At 35.9% G+C, this 21,801-nt stretch overlaps 1 long non-coding RNA gene across 1 annotated transcript in view; it reads left to right on the top strand.

Annotated features, from left to right (window-relative positions):
• Nucleotides 1-20,037, top strand: part of LOC147913064 (uncharacterized) — a 318,208-nt gene extending 298,171 nt beyond the window's left edge. Inside the window, exons 3-5 of the long non-coding RNA XR_015549263.1 lie at nt 5,664-5,806; nt 7,571-7,668; nt 18,544-20,037. This is a non-coding gene — a long non-coding RNA (uncharacterized LOC147913064). The remainder of the gene's footprint in view (nt 1-5,663; nt 5,807-7,570; nt 7,669-18,543) is intronic.
• Nucleotides 20,038-21,801: the final 1,764 nt, after the last annotated feature.

The raw sequence follows: 21,801 nt of genomic DNA, 5'->3' as shown, positions 1-21,801 counted from the left end.
ACGCGTAAGTGTAATGGTGTGGAGAGTCAGGTATCTCACCGTGGATAGGACAATAGAAACATAGCTCGAGTAAAGTGAGGAAAAATCCTGTGGTGTTAAATTGGAATTAGAGTTATCAGTATAAACACATGCTTTAAAAAAATACGAATTCTTTTGTGTCAGACTTGGTAGGTCACAGCAGACTACTGCTCTTGGTACAATAGACAGAAAAAGCTGAATAAAATGCAAAAATCATATTGTAATGACATCACAGAACAGAAGAAAGAAAGATTAGGTAAACTAAAATTTGAGAGGGGATGTGGTAATTTGATAGTATCTATCTATTTTTCCCCTGTAAACATTATCTTATTCTTAGTGAGGACAAGACAGAAAGATTCTAATGGGAGAAAGAAAATCAATGAGGTGCTTGTGGCTGTGAGGGATAGATATTAACAAATTCAAATCTTGCAGGGCTTCAATAACATGGCCCATTTTCCCTGGAACACTTGGTGAGAACAGGGGCTTCACAGGAGTCCAGTGAACTATGCCGAAAGTTTCTAAATGGCAGGCTGAAATGTCCTCAAGTCCAATCATGTGCTCAGACACAATTTTAATCTCCTTCTTAAGATATGTCAGACTTTAAGCTACACACTATAGGAGCCTAGAGAACTGAGTTGGAGCATCTGAAGCTCCCACAGTTTTTCATGGTTGAGGAGCACCAAGCTTTTAATCAAAATGCAAAGAGACCATACTGTAGGAACAGGGGCAAAATACAGGTAGCCTCTGTCTTATGTAAACTGGAAGCAAAACCTGCCCCAAATCAATTCTTAATTGAAGTGAGATGATCAACCCCTCACCCTATCTATTTACCATAGGAAAAGGGGGCAGATATATTATCTGGGATCTCAAGACTTCTCCTATATGTTATGCTTGGCATGTAATCAAAGGTAGTAGACATATTTAGAGGCAGGACAATTAGGCCAAAAAACAGAAAACAGGATAGCCACCTAGACACTGAATTTACAAACAAACAGTGGCCACACCTCCTATGACAACAGAACTTTGATCCACACCTCTGCAGCAAGCAGACCCAGATGCTGAACCACAAAGTCTGCAGCAGCCAGCCTGAGAAGCTAAACCACAACCTCTGCAGTGATTAGCCCCAAAAGATCAGGACTTGCTCAAAGACTACTAACTTCCTCAAAGAGAAAACAAGCTAGAATATGTTACACATAGCAGTAATGACATTAATCATAACTGGACAAAACACTGTAATTCAAAGTCAAAACCTTGCCAGCAAAGATTAAGAAAGGGGGACCTAACTGTTTGTTAATTACAAAGGGACACACTTTAAATATAAGGACACAGATTGGTTGAATATAAAAAGGTAGAAAAAATATATCATGCAAAAACTAAGCAGAAGAAATCTGGTATGGCTAAAATGATAGCAGGTAAAACATAATTTATATAGAATAGAACTAAAAATATTGCCAGAAATAAACAATTATAATTCATAATTATAAATAAATCAGTTCAACATAAAGACATAAGGTTCCTAAATTCATATGCATCTGATAATATATCCTAAACATACATCAAGCAAAAATTGTCAACAAAAGAAAAAATAGACAAATTTATTTGGAGATTTTAAGATACCTCTCTCCATAACTGATATAACAAGCAGAGAAAAATGTCTGTAAGGATTTAGGGGAATTGAGCAATATGATTAACTGACTTGACCTTATTGATGTGTGTATAGTTACTGGAAATACAACTGCTAAATGCAGATTTATTTCAAGTGCAATTGGAAGATTTACCTGAGCCATAAAACAGATATAAAAAAATTTACAATGTTTCAATTCACAACCAGAATGTTCTTTGACTTGAGTGACATTAAACTAGAAATCAGTAGAAAGAAAACTAAAATATCTCCAAAGTTTGGAAATAAAATAAAATAATTCTAAATAACCCATGGACTAAAAAAAGTAATCATAATAAAAATTCTTTTGAACTGAAATTAAAAAATACATATGAAAACATCAGATACAGTTAAAGTAGGGATTAGAGGAATTTCCTAGCTTTAATTGCATATGTTAAAAAGAAAGAAAAGATGAAAGTTAATAATCTAAACTTCATGTCAAGAAACAAAGAAAAGCAGACAAAATTCAAAGAAAATAGTAAAAAGGAAATTATAGAGATGAGAACATAAAGGAATATGAAACAAACATTTAATAGAGAAAGGATTCTTTCTGGAAATTGTTAATAACATGGATAAACACCTACTTAGACTGATCAAGAAAAAAGAAAAAAAGAGCAAAAACAGAGATTACCGATATCAGGAATAAAATACTTTCCTGATCTTTGGCATCACTACAGATCCTATAGATATGAAGAAGATAATAAAGGATATTATAAATAATTTTATAGCTATAAATTTGATGATTTAGATGAAATTAAATAATTAAAAAATTAAAACTTATTACTGACAGAATAAGAAATAAAAATATTTGAACTGTCCTATAACTAACAAATAAATTTATTTTGTAATTAAGAAAAGCAAACCTTTTTTCAACAGTAGCTTCAGACCCAGACATTTTCACTGGAAAATTCTTTTAAAAAATTAAGGAAGAAATAGCTCTTAGTTTACACAAACTCTTCTAGAATCTAAAAAGGAGGAACCTTCCAAATTATTTTTATGGCATCAGCCTAATTTTGATTCCAAAAGCTGACAAAGATATTTAAAAAGAAAAGAAGAAAGAAAGAGGGATAGAGGGAAAAAAAAGAAAAGGAAAACTCTCTCAGCAACATAATATTTTAAGAATAACAAATCCAATACCGCAATACGTGAAAAGGATATTATTACATTAAGATCAATGATGTTTATTCAAGAAATGCAAATATGGTTGAAAAGCTTAATACTAATCAATGAAATTCATCTTATTAATAGAGAATATTGGGAAAAATATATGATCATATCAATAAATGCAGAAAAACTTTTGATAAAATCTAACAGCCATTTGATAAAATTAATAGCTATTAATTAATATAAATTAATTAAATTTATATTAATTATATTAAATAATATAATTAATTAATTATATTAAATAATATAAATTAATAAAAAATAATAATGAGTGGCTGTTAAATTTTAATAGTCTGGGAAAATGAAAGGAATTTTCTAAATCTGATTAACAATATTTGCAATAAACCTACAGCAAACCTACTTAATGGTTGCAGAAGAACCTGTAAACTTTCTTAGTTCCATCTAAATCTCTACATTGTCTGATTAGAAAAACAGACCATCGTCTTTGGGGAGAGTGGTCATTGGGCATATGCTCTATTCAAAGTTCCATGATCAAGGCCAGGTATAATTGAAAATTGTCATGATGGATTTTTTGTGGAGGTTATAGTGGAGGGAGGAATGTGAGCCTGTTATGAGTGGTAGTGCTAGCCAATGTTTTAACACTGTTCCTATGGTTGCTTCCCTAATCTAAATTTGATGTTATTTCCCATTTAACTCTCCACTTCTACCATAGCATTACCAAACCTCATTATCAAGAGTTTTCGATCAATTTTCCCTGATAACATAAGAACTTTTGAGAACAGGAACAATGTTTACCTCTACAGTATGTAGTTTAATGCTTGGCACAGATTAGGAGCTCAATGAAATTTGCTTAATTATTTGCAAACCTGTCATTATTCTGAGCCTGAAGAAACCTACTTTAAAGTATAGAAATCTTTTCTATCAAACTACTTAACAAGATAAAAAATAAATTATCTAAACATATGATCTGTTGTCCCAAATCAGAGATTACTTAGAAAAAATGTTGCACTCCTTACTTAAACATATAACAAAATGTTATAATTCTGCTTTTTTTTGCCTCAGGTTTGGCTAATGCTCCAAGATGGTAGACATCTCTTTCCAAAGGGGTGTTTGACTTCATCACCATGCAGTACTCGCAAATGTAAAGAAATAAAACCAGATTTGTATCTTTTGCCTACAAGGGAAAGAGAAAGTCTGAGATAAGAAGAGAAAGCTATGGGTCTTCTGTGATCCCAAATACACAAGGAGAAGGAATTAGGGACCCCATGATTGCCCTTGAGGCCTAGGGAGGTTGGTCCTAGGAATTGGTGCTAGGTAGTTGGTCTTCTTTGGAGAGCTTGCATAAGGTAGATTCCATGAACAGATTTCTAACTTATACCCAGAAAAAGACCAACAAGCTTTCCTGATAGTGGAGCTAGGAGAGGTGACTATGTTAAGATCTAGCATTCTGTTCTCATAAAGATTGTTACAGCAAAGAATCTGTGAGAAGGCTCTGTAGATCAATATGACCCATATAGGCTACTTGCACAAGAAAACAGGATGAGATTATGTCAGATCCCACCAAACTAGTGAGAATCACAAGGTCACAGGGAATATAGAAGGAGCCCAATAATATACATTTGCCATACCCATTTTATTTTTTATTTTTCCACTAGGCACAGAGAAATACTGCATTTCCTTGAATATTTTGCAAATATGTAAGTCTTTTTGACTAAATTCTATTCAATGGAAGGTGGGCAGAAAATATACATGCTACTTTAAGACCTGGCCTATAAAATATTCCTCAAGAGATTCTCTATTCTGTTACCTCATCCACAGCCTTGAAGGTCAGATGTTGTAGGCACCGTCCTCACAGAGGTGCTTGCATTCCTAAATGAATGTGTGGAACAGAATCCTTTAAAGTCCACATTTGATCTTCATGCTACCAAGCAAAACAAGTTTGTGTGTGCATATGTGTGTGTGTGTGTGCGCACATGAAGCAGTTGAGATTTGGGGTTGTTTGTTACAGAACATAACAAGGGACCAGCTAAAGAAGAGGGCATTCACCTCTACCTAGGGAACTACAAGTGAGAGAACCCTAGTGATGGCTATGGCAGAGATAGTGAACTCTGAAAAATCTATGCAGAGTGCTAGGTGAGAAAGTCAATCCATTTTTAATGTCTGCCAGTCCCTGGGAGTCTGGTACCAGCTCTTCAAGAATACAGTATTAGAAAGAGATGTGATTGGTTTTTCATCAATCCCACCTGTCTTATGCTTTTAGGGGCCTGCCTTCAACAGGATGTGGGGCAGAGTTGTGACTTTGAATGAAGTGTAAACTTACAACCTTTGAAAAGATATATTTACTACTGTCAGGTTAAACTTCTATTACCTGTAAGAAATGAGAAGTAATGGAAATTGCCCTAAATTTCATCCAGGGAAAAGGGAAGAACTGGTTGCAGAGAAAGTATTTAAATGAATAGAGACAAAAAGTTGCTTTATGATTTCATTGCATGGGTTGTAGTTCAGTACGGTTACTAGTATTAGTACTGTTTTTTTTGCTCTGCAAATGTAATAAGTGTATCATTATATCCAGAGAATGAATTATTCGCAAAGTTTGAAAGAAAATTGTTCATCATACAATGTAAGGAAAAAAAGCATATTTTTCCCATTTTATTTAAAAGCCCTAAAACAAACGTTCATTTATTAAAATTGAGTATATCTTTCCTTGGAATGTACTGGATTGCATTTAACTATGTTATCTATGGGTTTGCAGTAGCCCAGTCATATTAGAAAACGATGAGAACATCATTGTCATTAAAATATGAGATAGTATTTTTCTTTTGAAGTCATAGTAATGATAAATATCACCTTATTTCACAAGCTTTTTCATTGGAGCTTTAGAAGATTTTAATAAAGCTGGAAGCTTTTCAAAAAAGTAAAAATGTTATCAAATGGAATTTTAATTCTTCAAAGCCCTTTCATCGTCTCACTGCAACCATCAAGTTCTCATACCAGACCTCAAGGGTAAGGATATTTATTGTTGTTTTTTGTACCTTCAAAAATTATTCTAAAAAATTTTGGTAGGATTAAGAGTTCACTACAATTATTGACATATTAAAAAGAAAATAAAATAGAATAATTAGTTTTTAGAGAGCAAATAGTTTTTAAAAATGCAGGTTGCAATAGACAAATTTCCTAAGTATATATAGCTTAACATTTTTAAGTTTTCTCTCTTTGTTTTCTACTAGTCATATCTCAATATTTATATTTTCCATTTACCGAGCTCATCCTATTTGTCAGGAATAGGCCTAGGAGTTTTATGAACGTAGTAATTTAAGCACCAATATTACAAGATTCAGACAGGTCAAGTAACTTCCCAACAGCTAATTATGATGGAGCTGGGGTTTGGATGGGACTCTGACTTCAAGAATCCTGAGTCCTGCTCAATATTAGCCTCATTTTGATCTCGAAGTTTAAGAATTCTGTGCCATCAATTAAGTAATTCACTTTATATGTTTAAAAATACTTTTGAAAGTTAATATTTGGTCCATAATATTTTAACTTAAGAGATGTGCGAAACATTCAACTGATACTACAACTCAGTTATGTAGAGAAAATGTAGTTTCCTCAAGAGGCATTATGTGTTGACTATCAACAAGAAGAAGAAGGAGGAGGAAGAGAAGAAGGAAACTTCATTTAGCTCCATCTTATAAACTTATTGGAATAAAAATTATTTGCACTTTTCTCTTAAGAGATTCAGTTTCTCTTAAATAAAAAAAATCCATTTTTTTTCCTTCTGCTTATCTAGCAGAAATGGTGTTCTAATGGAAGAAAGATACACGCTTTGAACGACTCCGTGGCATCAGAACACCCTGGGGTTCTTGAAAAAGGGATTCTCTTCTGCTTTCTCCTTAGCTCTATGTCCCTTTTTCACCTTGACGTTGCTTGCCCTGCTGACGCCTTTGATATAAGTTCAAAGCTGGTACAAATCATAGTCTGGTCTTACTTCTGGCTTTGCTATGGACTAGTTGTGCACTTGTCCAACCAGCCTCTCCTCAGTTTCTGCAGGCTACAGGCTCCTGAATCTCTGCTTTGTCCTTCCTTCAACTCACTGTCCAGTGAACCACCTCCTTCCCAATCTCCAATGTGGGGGACATCAGTTCATACCATGGGTACCACATGACTTGATCCAGAGTGGCTCTCAGATTTGCATCTAATTTGCTAGGATCCTCTTTTTGCATGACTGAGCTGAGCTACCAAGTCTACGTCATCAATCCCCAGGTTGTAGGTGAGGAGTAGGGGAGTCGAGTCAGTGGATGGTTACCCCAGAGATAATACTTTTACAGAGTTCTTAATGGAGACTAGGGTTACAAGAGATTCCCTCAGCCCTTAATGTGACCCTCACATATCTAACCTATTACCTTCTTCTCAGCCCTTGCACATGTCATCACTTTTCATGACTATATTATCAGATTCTAAATGGAAAATACTATGCATTCGATGCAATAATCATGTAACTGTTTCTCACATGTGGTACATTAAGTAATTTCAGATGCTAATATTATTTTCATTTAAAAAAAATTATTATATAAGCCTAGGGAATAGGTCTTGGACATTTCTCACTCTTTTGTTGCTGTTGTTATTTCTAGAAACTGATTTCAGTTTCTCAATGCCCTGTTACCTAACAACCTAACAGAAGCCAAAGAAAAGAGGTAGAACTGCTAAGCAATGTTGGTGACTCTAATTTTTAGTGAAATTTTTAACTGGAACTGTTTTTTCCACTTCCAGCATCTGAATCAACACTCTGGGCTCTTAGGATTTATATCATACATCAGGACTGCTGGGGTGAAATTTGCATAATTTAAATTATGACCAACGCATATTAGGTAAGAATCATAGAAACTGATCTCATTAAGTGTGATAGCCTATCCTGCAAAGCCAAAGCCAGTCTTTAAGGGGTGATATGAGCTGGAAAGAAAAGAAGCTGATTCTTCCAAAGAATGTGGGCATAGCGCTGTATTGCTACAGGGATAAAGAGACTTAAACTGGCAGTAAGAATTGGTAGAACAGTATTGATTACAGACATTGCTTGTTTTATGGTATTGAGGGAAGCTTGAAACTCATAAGTATGTGTTTCATAACACATGATTTGAATGAAGAAAAGTGGTTAAATTGGAAAATAAGAAGAAAGATTGAGAAGCAGAAGCAAGAAACATTTAATAGATGACTTTTAACACATGGCAGCTGACTTTATTTTTTTTTTCTCCTAAAAAGAAAAAATTCACCAAACAATGGGAAAAATAGATGCCCACTGGAGTACAATGCTGGTAAATATTATTTTATTGGAAATTAAAATAATTCTTTCTTTCTTTTCTTCATTCAATTCAACTCAACTCTTTACAATTTTAGGTTGTGATACTGATAATCTTGCACACATAATTCTAGGTGCTTGGGATAAAATGTTTAAAAGACAGATTTGGTCCTTGGCCTCTGTATAGTGGAGAATTAGCTTTAATCAAAGAGGGATCTGGCCTTTTTCCTGGTTCCCGGGCGTAACCTCTAACCGTTGGAATTTCCTGAATGAGAGTAGTGTCTTTGTTATTCGTGGAGTGACTCAGACCACACCTGATAGTTGGTGCTAAGAGATGACTCAGGATGGGGCCAGCAAGGAAGAACAACCATATGATTAGAGGGTTAGGACTTTGGGACAAGTAAAATCATCCCAACATTAAGGAGTGTGAGGCTGAGGGTAAGAGGACTGGAGACTAAGTTCAACCACGTGGACAATAACGGAATCAATCATGCCTATGTAATGAAGTCTCAATGAAAACTCTGGACACCAGAGAAGCTAAGTTGGGCTTCCTGAGTAGGTAATAGTCTAGTCGTTGATAATAATCTAACAATTAGTAATGTGTTGCCATGCATTGATAATGGAAAGGTAGTGCATCCTGAGGACATGGAAGTTTCACAGTTGGAACTCTCCCAGTCCCGCATTCTGTCCAATGCAGCTCCTTTTTGGCTTGTGCTGATTTGTGTCCTTTTGCTATAATCAACTTGTAATTTTAAGTATAGCACTTTCCTGGGTTCTGGGTCATTCTAGAGAATCGTTTAACCTGAGGGACTCTGTTGGGAGCCCCCAATTTGTAACCAGCTGGTCTGAAGTGAAGGTAGCCCCGAATTTACAGCTTATGTCAGGTGTCTTGGACAGACCTGGCAGTCTAGAGGACTATACCCCTAATCTTGAGTTTAGCTAACTCTGGGGAGCCTCACAGAGCTTGTATTGTAATGAACAACTAGTGAGAATAACTTTAAGATACAGAGTTAAATAGTGAATGAAGATATTGTTTCCTTTGCTGGATTTTTTCCTCTTTTGACTGGACACTTACTTATTACCCTTCCCTATGTCAGGCAACTTCAGGTCATAAATAAACTACCTTTCCCAAACATTTTATCCTATTGTTTAAACTAATAACTGGAATTAGATGTCGTTTAGCTTTTCTCAAATACTGCCTTTAATTTGGAATAATTTGCCTCTGTGGTCTGGCAGACCTTCCAGTATAATGTTTATTATGATGATGTCTGTTTGGGCTACAAATAGTTGTTAGCTTATAATAAAGTTAATGAATTAAATGAACTAATGAATAGTGAATTGTGAATTTGCAATGTTTTAATGGAATTTTATTTTTGAGTTAATTCCTAAAGAAGACTCCATTATGAGAAATTCACTTAATTTCACTTCTGGTAACAGGTATTTTAGAAGATACTTATTTTTCAAAATAAATATTAACTAATTGCTGATGCCCTTTGTGGTCTCACTCCATTAAAACAAAATTAGTTATGTAGTGGCTTAACACGATATTTCAAAGGTAATAAAATATTCTAGAAAAGGCAAAACTGTGAAACTGCCTGAGGTCAATACCATACGGAAGGTGTGTGTATTTGTAGCATCCCATCCAAGGTTGGAGGCTATTGAAGTAAGACCGCTGCCATTTAGCCAATGTCATAGTGGGAAAACTCCATAACTACTAAAGAATGAAACCAATAAGATGTATGAGTCCCATGCTGAGCTCAGCCTTGCAGGTTAGTTTGCTGATATAATCTTTTCAGGATCATAATGTGCAATCTGAGTACGTATCAATAGCAGCCCTCTTTGGATAATACCTCCTATTTCACCATGAAAAGTTTTTTCTTTGAGGTAAATAGAGGAAACACACTAAACCATTTTTGGCCTAAATAAGGTTTGCATTCGATTTCAATTCAAAATAGTTTCATTTATTTTGTATCTTGTACAAAAATATCTTTCTATTGCATCTTTGTTTTCCCATCAGAGGTACTTGCTTTACAATAGATAAACTCACTTTTCAGGGATTGAAAAGTTAAGTGAAATTGGCACTTAGTGAATTTGTGAGGATAAGACATATTTTCTCCTGGTTTGGTCCCTTTTCTTCTTTAATACTTTTGATGATAGATGGACAAAGAACAATCTGACAGGCTAAACAATTAACTTTGTAAAATAAATTATGAGGGACCTGCCTGGTGGCTTAGTGGTTAAGTTCACACACTCCACTCCAGTAGCCCAGGGTTCACAGGTTCATATCCCAGGTACGGACCTACACACTGCTCAAGAAGCCATGCTGTGGCAGCATCCCACGTACAAAATAGAGGGAGATGGGCACAGATGTTAACTCAGGGCTAATCTTCCTCAAGCAGAAAAAGAGGAAGATTGGCAATGGATGTTAGCTCAGGGCAAATCTTCCTCACCAATAAATAAATAAACTTTGTGAAAAAGCAAACTTCACTTACATTTGGCATTGTTACCTTAGAGACCCTGTTGTCTATTAAGCAAACATTATGGGTGATTCTCTCTACCAAACGGCCAATACTCAGGCACAAATTTTTCTGTAATTTTTGCGTTGCAATGGCTCAGAAAACTTGACTTGTTCATCTAAAATATACTAAATTGATCTAGGTTTTAATATGTTTATCAAGTGTAATATTTTTCATAGTTAGCAATTTCCAAATTTCCTTTTCTTTTAGCTAAAAAATAGTTATATTATTTTATTTTTCCCCATGAACTGAAATATGTGGTGGGCTGGCAAAATGGTTTGCCTAAAAAATAAAGCCTTGATTTGCACCATTTAGCATTCCTTTTCCATGGTACACATATTCCCACTATGCAGATTTCAGGCTGTCTGGGGGAGACAGCTGGAGTTGCAGAGAAGCAGCTTTCTCAGGCTCCTCAAGTCGATCCCAGCACATCATTCACTGTAACTTAGTTACCAGAGGGCAGGGATGCAGGATTTGTATAGAGATAAATGTAAGCATCTTGGGGAAATATTAACCTTTATTAAGTCAATATATTATATCTGGCTTACAAAATAGGGTAAATGCTAATTTAGGTGTTTTGCCATTAAATAATCGAAGATAAATTAATATTGTAGGTGAAAGTAATTAAAAACAACCTTACGGAGAAGCTCTTCTAGCTTCTATAAGTCACTAATGAGAAGCATTAAGATCCCTTGGAATCAACATAGAAATCCAGAATAAAATGCAGATTTATTTTTTTTATGCAGATCTTTTTTATGTGGGAATTTAAGAATAAAACTACCAATAGTGAGAAATGTAAATTGAAAGACATTAAAAAGGATATTGAATGCTGCATTATAACACTATTGAATTCAAAGCATAGCAAAATCAGTCATTATTATCCTTTTAACAAGTCGACCAAAAGAAATATGTTAGTAGGCAGACTATTTCTTTTTTTTTTTTAATTTTTTGTTTATTGCAGTAACATTGGTTTATAACATTGTATAAATTTCAGGTGTACATCATTATACTTCTATTTCTGCATGGATTACATCATGTTCACCACCCAAATACTAATTACAACCCATCACCACACACATGTGCCGAATTATCCCTTTTGCCCTCCTCCCTCCCCACTTCCCCTCTGGTAACCACCAATCCAATCTCTGTCTCTATGTGTTTGTTTATTATTGTTATTATCTACTACTTAATGAAGGAAATCATACGGTATTTGACCTTTTCCCTCTGACTTATTTCACTTTGCATAATACCCTCAATGTCCATCCATGTTGTCACAAATGGCTGGATTTCATCCTTTCTTATGGCTGAGTAGTATTCCATTGTGTATATATACCACAGCTTCTTTATCCATTCATCCCTTGATGGGCACTTAGGTTGCTTCCAAGTCTTGGCTATTGTGAATAACGCTGCAATGAACACAGGGGTGCATGTGTCTTTACGCATTGGTGTTTTCAAGTTCTTTGGATAAATACCCAGCAGTGGAATAGCTGGATCATATGGTAGTTCTATCCTTGATTTTTTGAGGAATCTCCATACTGTTTTCCATAGTGGCTGCACCAGTTTGCACTCCCACCAGCAGTGTATGAGAGTTCCCTTCTCTCCACATCCTCTCCAACACATGTTGTTTCCTGTCTTGTTAATTATAGCCATTCTGACGGGCGTGAGGTGATATCTCATTGTAGTTTTGATTTACATTTCCCTGATAGTTAGTGATTTTGAACATCTTTTCATGTGTCTGTTGGCCATCTGTATATCTTCTTTGAACAAATGTCTGTTCAGGTCTTTTGCCCATTTTTAATTGGGTTCGTAGTTTTTTTGTTGTTGAGATGCATGAGTTCTTTATATATTTTGGAGATTAAGCCCTTATCAGATGTATGATTTGCAAATATCTTCTCCCAATTTTTAGGTTGTCTTTCCGTTTTGTTGATGGTTTCCTTTGCTATGCAGAAACTTTTTAGTTTGATGTAGTCCCATTTGTTTATTTTTTCTATTATTTCTCTTGCCCAGTCGGGCATGGTGCTTGAAAATATGTTGCTAAGACCGATGTCGAAGAGCATACTGCCTATGTTTTCTTCTAGAAGTTTCATAGTTTCAGATCTTACACTCAAGTCTTTAATCCATTTGGAGTTAATTTTTGTGTATGGTGTAAGATAAGGGTCTACTTTCATTTTTTTGCATGTGGCTATCCAGTTTTCCCAACACCATTTGTTGAAGAGACTTTCTTTTCCCCATTGTATGTTCTTGGCTCCTTTGTCAAAGATTAGCTGTCCGTAGATGTGTGGGCTTATTTCTGGGCTTTTGATTCTATTCCATTGATCTGTGTGTCTGTTTTTGTGCCAGTACCATGCTGTTTCGGTTACTATAGCTTTGTAGTATATTTTGAAATCAGGGAATGTGATACCTCCAGCTTTGTTCTTTTTTCTCAGGATTCCTTTAGCTATTCGGGATCTTTTGTTGTTCCATATAAACTTTAGGATTCTTTGTTCTATTTCTGTGAAAAATGTTGTTGGAACTTTGATAGGGATTGCATTGAATCTATAGATTGCTTTAGGAAGTATGGACATCTTAACTATGTTAATTCTTCCAATCCAAGAGCACAGAATATCTTTCCATTTCTTTGTGTCTTCTTCAATTTCTTTCAGCAATGTTTTATAGTTTTCAGTGTACAGATCTCTCACCTCTTTGGTTAAGATTATTACTAGGTATTTTATTCTTTTTGTTGCAATTGTAAATGGGATGGTATTCTTAATTTCTCTTTCTGCTACTTCATTGTTAGTGTATAGAAATGCAACTGATCTTTGTATGTTGAGTTTGTATCCTGCAACTTTACTGTATTTGTTTATTACTTCTAAAAGTTTTCTGGTGGATTCTTTAGGGTTTTCTATATATAAAATCATGTCATCTGCAAGTAGTGACAGTTTCACGTCTCCCTTTCCAATTTGGATGCCTTTTATTTCTTTCTCTTGCCTGATTGCTCTGGCTAAGACTTCCAGTACTATGTTAAATAGGAGTGGTGAGAGTGGGCATCCCTGCCTGGCTCCTGTTCTTAGAGGGATAGGTTTCAGTTTTTCACCATTGAGGATGATATTAGCTGTGGGTTTGTCAAATATGGCCTTTATTATGTTGAGGTACTTTCCTTCTATACCCATTTTATTCAGAGTTTTTATCATAAGTGGATGCTGTATCTTGTCAAATGCTTTCTCTGCATCTATTGAGATGATCATGTGATTTTTATTCATTTTATTAATGTGGTGTATTACGTTGATTGATTTGTGAATGTTGAACCATCCCTGCATACCTGGAATAAATCCCACTTGATCATGGTGTATAGTCTTTTTAATGTATTGTTGTATGTGATTTGCTAGTATTTTGTTGAGGATTTTTGCATCGATGTTCATCAGTGATATTGGCCTGTAATTTTCTTTTTTTGTGTTGTCCTTGTCTGGTTTTGGTATTGGGTTAATGTTGGCTTCGTAGAATGAGTTGGGGAGCTTCCCCCCCTCCTCAATTTTTGGAAGATTTGGAGAAGGATAGGTATTAAGTCTTCTTTGAATGTTTGGTAGAATTCACCAAGGAAGCCGTCTGGTCCTGGACTTTTATTTTTGGGGAGGTTTTTGATTACTGTTTTGATCTCCTTACTGGTGATTGGTCTATTCAAATTCTCTACTTCTTCTTGATCCAGTTTTGGAAGGTTGTATGATTCTAAGAATTTATCCATTTCTTCCAGATTGTCGAATTGGTTGGCATATAGCTTTTCATAGTATTCTCTTATAATCTTTTGTATTTCTGAGGTGTCTGTTGTAATTTCTCCTCTTTGATTTCTGATTTAACTTATTTGTGCCTTTTCTCTTTTTTTCTTGGTGAGTCTAGCTAAAGGTTTGTCAATTTTGTTTATCTTTTCAAAGAAACATCTCTTGTTTTTATTAATTTTTTCTATTTTTTTTTAGTCTCTCATTTATTTCAGGCAGACTATTTCTAACAAATATTTAGGGATTTTTGTCTTCTTTATGCTTATATCCTGAAATAACTATTGTGTAATTCATCAGAAAATATAGCTTTTTATGTTATTAATGAATAAAAACTGGGGACTAATACCAATAGTTATTTATTTATTGTTAATATACATTGATTATAGAAATACTGTGTAGCAGAACTGTAAGTAGAAGAGGTCTCTAGTTTTCAGACCACAGAAATTTGGATTTACATGCCTATCTTTCATTTAATAGATGGACAACTTACCTGATAATTCAGGGCTTGTTTCCTCATCTATGAAATGGAAATAATAGTATTTTCTTTGTCAAGTGATTTTAAAGATTAAAAAGAATGTTTTAGAGTCCCTGTACATCGTTGGAATAAAATAGGTATTCAATAAATAGCAACTCACAATTATATTATCAGTGGTAAGAGCTGGAATAAGGAAGTAGAAGCCTGAAAACTTTAGGAAACATGTTTATTGTCACAGGATCACAACTAACAAAAATAGGCCTCCAACTCAAATTTCTTGACCTTGACTCTGGTTTTCTTTCAAAGATGCCATGGAACATACAATGGCAATTTGCAAAAAGCTTGAATTGTGGAAAAATATGTTGATATTATAAATGCATTGGCTAAAATCAAAATCATGATTATTCTTAGCTATAAATAGAGGTGTAATATCTTCACATTATGTTTCACAGGTAGAGACGGTAATTGATTAAAGTAAAAGAAAGGTTGATATCCATAATAGTTTTATATTTTACAAACATCTGAAAACAATGGCTGGCTTTGTCAAAATTTCTGAGCAGTGATAATTTTCTAAGCAAAAATCACTTTGGAGTCCTTTGCTGTAGTTTTCTATTTAATTTCTCTTAGTTTTCTTTCGCTGCATAACAAATTACCACAAACAGCACCTAAAACAGCACACATTTATTATCTCATGATTTCCGGGGTTCAGGGGTCCAGGCACAGCTAACTTGGTGCTTCTGCTCAGATTTTCAATCACCTTGTTGCCAGGTTGCATTCTTATCCATAGGCGTGGCTGGGGAAGAATCTGCTTCAAGCTCATCAGGTTGTGGATGGAATTCCTTTCACTGCAGCAACACGACTAAAGGCTATAGCTCTTGCTGAAAGTTGCCCAGAAACCACACTCAGTTGCTAGAGGCTGCTTGCAGTTCCGTGCCTTGTTAGATGCTGCAACATCAAGTCAGCAAAGAAAGTCTCCAGGCCTATATGCTAAGAAAGAATATTATACCACACAATATTATCATGGAAATGAGATCCCATTACCTTTACCATATTTATGGATTAATAGAAAGTCACAGTTTCTGTCCATATGCAAGGGTGTGTATGCTCTTACACAAAAGTATGACTACCAGGAGGTGGGTTTCATTGTAGCTTACCTTCAAGTCTGTCAGTCACAAGTACTAACAGTAATTTGAATTTAAAATGAAGTAAAATTATTGAAACATTGCTTGTTAACTCTTTGATAACATATTTGCATGTCAACAAATATTTGGTCACTTAAACAATTTTTACCTTTAATCTCAATAAAATATTGGACCTTTGTTATGAACATAAATACAAAGAAGGGAAGTAGAATTGTTCGAAAGGCTCAGAATATAGACTTTCTTTGAAAAACGCACGGCAGAAAGATCAGCATCTTGAACCTATTTGGAGATTTCTAGCAGACTTTATTAAAAAGAACATGGTGGAAAACAACAGCATGTGCCAATATTTTGGAGAAGCTGATGAAAGGCTGCTGAGACCTCATGACTCTGTAAGTAACATGAGGATCTTCTAATCCGCCTCTGCACTGTGAACTATACTTTGGCTTTGGTGTTATGAGATGTGAAGAATATTTTATGGACACACTCTTGTCATATTTTTATGAAAGTAATCTCATTTTCTAGGCCATTCAGGAAATCTGACTTTTGTTTATAATATTGTTTTTAAGCAAAAATTATTTTATATAATCACATTTGCAATGTGCATTTTATGGAATACAATCCCTTTTAAAATTGGGCACTGTATTCATTATCTATTGCTGTGTAACAAATGACCCCAAAATATGGCTTAAATAACAGATGTGTATATTTAACAATTTCTGTTGTAAAGGATCTGGGCATGGTTTAGCTGGGTGCCTTTGGCTCAAAGCCTCTCGTGACGTTTCAGACTCAGCCGAGACTCTCCAGGGGCTGACAGGTCTGTTTCCAAGTACATTCGTGTGGTTGCTGTCAGGTTCAGATCTTTACTGGCTATTAGCTGGAGATATCAATTCCTTATCACCTGGTCTTCTCCCTAAGGCTGCTCACAACACAGCAGTCTGATTCTCTTTTGGCAAGGTATCAGAGAAAGGGAGAGCCAGTGTGGAGAGGATCTAAAGCCAAAAATCACAGTCTTGTGATAACCGAATCCACTAGGTGGCACCCCAACCCTACTGTATCCCTCATGCTTGACTAGGCCTACTTACACGCCAGTGGAAGGGACTACAAAAGGGCATGAATTCCAAGAGACAAGACCTCTGAGATGTGGGCCATCTCAGAGGCAGCCTACCGCAGGCACTGGCTGTAATGATAAAAGAGAACATTTAGCAAAGGAAGAATATAACAGGTATTTAGTGACCACAACATCCTAGATGTCTTTTTTATCATGCTGGTTTTATCTTCACACAATTTTTGGAAACTGAACTTTAGAGACGTTATGGAACTTGGCTGAGGTCACGATACTAGTGAGCAGAAGTAAAACAATGCTCTGTTTTACTCCGAAGCCCGTGCTTGTCAGGCCTTCACTTCAGGCGGCACCTGGAAATGCTCGAGCCTCACATCTTGTAGCTCTCCCATGCTGTACTGATTATGGCTATTTAAAGGCATAATAAAGTAGTTCAAAAACATGCTAAATTTTAGACCCCTGAAGGGAAGAGTTAAGGTAAGAGATATCTTTAAAATTTGAATTTTTACCAGAATTTTTACTCTGAATTTTTACCAGAGATCCTTACAAAAGAAGCAGCTAATATCTGGTTGTTGGAGTTCAGTTCAGTGTTTTATCTGTTGTTCTGTGGCTTGGCATTGATGACACTTTCACTGTGACCCATTTCTGACCTACTAGGCGCATAGGAAGCCAATTGCTCCTGCTCCTGCTCTTTCCGTTTCTCCCCACCTCCCTCCCTCTCTCCCTCTCTCTCTCTCTCTCTCTCACACACACACACACACACACACACACACATACACCTCTCTCTCACACACACACCCCTCTCACACACACACACCTCTCACGCACACACACACACCTCTCTCACACACACACACACACACACACACACGCACAGGTCGTGCCTATTTAGAAACCAGAACTAGAGGCATATGTTCTGTCATCTGGACTCCACGTATAGATTCTATATATAGCTCCTCCTTTGCTTCCTGCCTTCCCAAGGCTGATGTAAATCACTCATCCCTTTGTACTTCCCACACCTTCCCAATCTACCCAATTACAAGCTCATAGCTGTAATTATTTTTTTTATTTTTAACAGCATATTGGATCTCCCTTTCCTGTCCCCAAATTACATGCTGTGAATGTTCCATAAATTTTCAGCAGTCACATTTGATTATTCAGAGTCCAGGCCATTTTAAAACTCAACCTGAAAAATGATTGAAATTTTCTCCTCCCTTTCCCTTAAGGATCCTGGGTCAAGGGACCTGAGGGGAGGACACGGGGTAGAGGATTCTTCCCTTTCACTCCTCCCACTTCTTTATCTTGGGTCTAGTCTCCCCTGCTCTCTCTCTGTTAAGCAAGTCACACTGTGAGCAAAAAGCAGTCAGAGTAAAAGTTTTAGGGTTGTAAATTTAATTAAAATTAAATTCCCCAAATCACAGCCCTCAAGAAAAGCATTCACTTTTCTCACTTGCCACACACTGGTATTGAATCAATTTCTATCTTCTTCTTTTTATTTTTTTCCCTAGGGAAGATTCGCCCTGAGCTAACATCTGTGCCAGTCTTCCTCTATTTTGCACGTGGGTCGCCGACAAGTGGTGTATGTCCATGCCTGGGAACCAAACCCAGGCCGCCGAAATGGAGCTCACTGAACTTAACCACTAGGCCACAGGGCTAGCCTTCTATCTTCTTAAGTGACTCCCAGAATCACTGGATTTGTCTTACCATTTTTCACCTTCTTTAAACCAAATTTATTACTCTCTTACCAATAAGCCAGCATTCTGCTTTTATTATTTCCCAAAAGGCATATGATGAATCCTCTTCTGTGAAAGAATAAACAATGCAAAGCTATAATGAGCTAAGGATTTCCATTATTTGAACTGCTTTCCAGCAGCACGTTGACCTTTCTTCATACAGATTTTCATTCTAGAGATAGGACGATGTGTGCTTATGGAAGGCAGACTGAAGGCCCCCAAAGATGCCCATGCACAAATCCCTGAAACCTACGAATATAATGAGATGAGCCCAGATGGGCCTGATGTAACCACAGAAGAGGAAGACAGAGAGATCCAGAGCGTGAGAAGGGCTCCATGTGCCACTGCTGCCTTGAGGATGGAGAGGGCCACAGGGAAAGTATGGGAATAAACTGTATTCTGCCAACACCACGGAGCTTGGAAGAGGACCCTGAGCCTCAGATGAGAATGGTGTTCCCACCCGCACCTCAATTTCAGCCCCGTGAGACCCTGGACGAGAATCCAGCCATTCTGAGCTGGACTTTTGACCCAGAGTAAGGTGAGCTAATAAATAGGCATTGTTTTAAGATACTAAGTATGTCGGAATTTGTTAGGGCAATGATAGAAAACTGATACAATTTTTTAAACTGATGCCTAAATATATATCATAATATAGGGTATGCACAGATTGTGGGATTCGACTCTGGCTCGTTGTATCAGTTACAGTGTAGTATCAAACTGAATACTATTCCCAAGGCCCTGGGGGTCTGGGCCTGTGAATGTACAGGAGTCATAATCATGTTTTATCAGTTCTGCATTAATCCACTTGCTCCATAGGGAAAATAATCCAATAAATATTTTACTTGATATAGTTCCAATAATTATATCAATAAAGCAATAATCCCAGGTTCATTTCTTGGTTTACCCTCCCCACATTATCTTGACTATCTTGATTCACTCTCCCCACACCCATCGCAACTAATATGTTATAAGCTCCCATAATATCATGTGTGTGTAGGCTTAAATATTTAATACAATGTTCTATTTGTTTTTGCATAGCCCTGAACCTCACAAAGATAAGATGCTTGAAAGTTTAAGAGATGTGTTTTTACTTATATTTTATACCCAGCACATTGCAGGTGACACGTGTTCAATCAATGCTGATTTAATGAATGGCTGATTTAATGAATAATTACATCTTCTATTTTATCAGCTACTAAAGTATACCTCCCTCTTCTATAATCTCTCTCTCCATAAATACATTTTTTGTGCATGTTTCTCAGTCCTTGATTCTTGGAAACCATTTTTCACTAGATTGATTGTTTCAAGTTATCTTTAAAAATAGAAATTTTGAAGAGTTCAATATCAGAAATAGTAAATTTATGTTATAATAATGGATCACATTAGAAAAATATTCACTTTTTAACAACATGTGGTTTTATAAAGTTTTTTCTCATCAGATTTGCACATTTAATACATAACAGATTTTCAGAGAATACTAAATGAATTGGTATAATTTTTGATTCAAGGCAAATAATTCTATGATGACAAAAAAGATAATTAAAATAACTAATAGTTGTTTCAAATTTATATTACTTAGATATAACTGTAGTAAAATAATTAGATAAATGAATTTAGAACTAAAATATCTAAATTGCTTTCAGAATATTCAAATAATTGTCAATTATTTACATATATGTATAGTAATCACAGTTTTTCTCTAATTATGAAATTGTAATGTATATGCTATTACTGTGTGCATTATGCATGCAAAATGAAACACATATAGCTGACATGGAGGATGGGCTGAACGGCTGTGGAAGCAAAATGAATGTCTTCAAATTCTCAGAGGATGATTTTTCCCCCTTGTGCAATCATAAAATCTGATAGAATTTAAGGTCTCAGATCTGGTACTTGATTTGGACAGATGTCCGGAAAAGTGTCTAAGAGACACGATCAGTTGATGTCGTAGAGCAGAGCAATTAGTAGATGCCGGTCACCTTGTGAAAGCCACAGTGACCCAACTAACATGAAATACGTTGACTGTTGATACCTGCACAAGAGAACTTGCAGTGGGCAAGCTATGTGGACAAATACTTATTTAAATGCTACCACAACTGTGATGCATTATAGTTGCAGGGAAAGATGCTACAGCATCTTTCTTATGACTCTGTATCTACATTACTATAATTACTTAGGGTATAACACTATGTATCATATACAACTTGCCTGTTGTAGATTGCATCATTGTTACAATGCCATAATCACTCCATGTATCCACATCCTTTTCCATGTGACTTTGCAGTTCCTCCCACACAAAGTGGAGTATATTTCTCGGTCCCATTGATGTCTGATTTGATCTTTGTCCAATAAGATATTAGCATAAATGATAAGAGGCAAGTCTTAGTTCACACTTGCTGTCAGCCTGAGAAAAACATGCATCAGGTAGCCCACTGTCCAAGGCGTATGAGAGACAAGTGGAGACACCCTGTACCCAACCTGCAGACTGAAGCCAAGCCCACCCCATCCTAGATCAGTCAACACCCAGTCAACACAGTTGTGTGAGCAAGAATAAGAATAGCTGTTTGGGGCAACTGAGCTTTGTAATGGTATGTTACAAAGTGTTATTATGACAATAAATGATCAAGTGTTTTCCAAAGTAGTGATTAAATAAACATATGTTTATAAGCATGGAATGATTCCCAAGTATTCAGTGCATATACAGATAACTCTATTTTGTTTTTTTTTTAAGTTGATAACGATGCTTTCTTTCAGGTATTTCCATTGTGATAATATTAAACCAACAGAAAGACTTATTAAGTGACACCTCCAATGTGCATTTTGCTTTCTGTATGCCATTCTGTTTTCCCCTTAGGTGGAGAAGTAAAAAAAATTCTGGGGACAGCTTGGGAAGAAAAATACAGGTACATACACAATTGAGATTTTCTGACATGTTCTCCATTATATCGGAAGAAAAATGCTGTATTTTACAATCTTGTCACACAGTGTAGTTACAAGCAGGCTCTCTGGGTTTTTCTACTAAAATAAACATTC

This window comes from Ceratotherium simum, chromosome 31 (genome assembly GCF_057802395.1).
Source record: "Ceratotherium simum simum isolate JZ-2026a chromosome 31, ASM5780239v1, whole genome shotgun sequence".
In the NCBI taxonomy this organism is placed as follows: Eukaryota; Metazoa; Chordata; class Mammalia; order Perissodactyla; family Rhinocerotidae; genus Ceratotherium; species Ceratotherium simum.
This window is presented reverse-complemented; position numbering and strand designations above follow the sequence as displayed.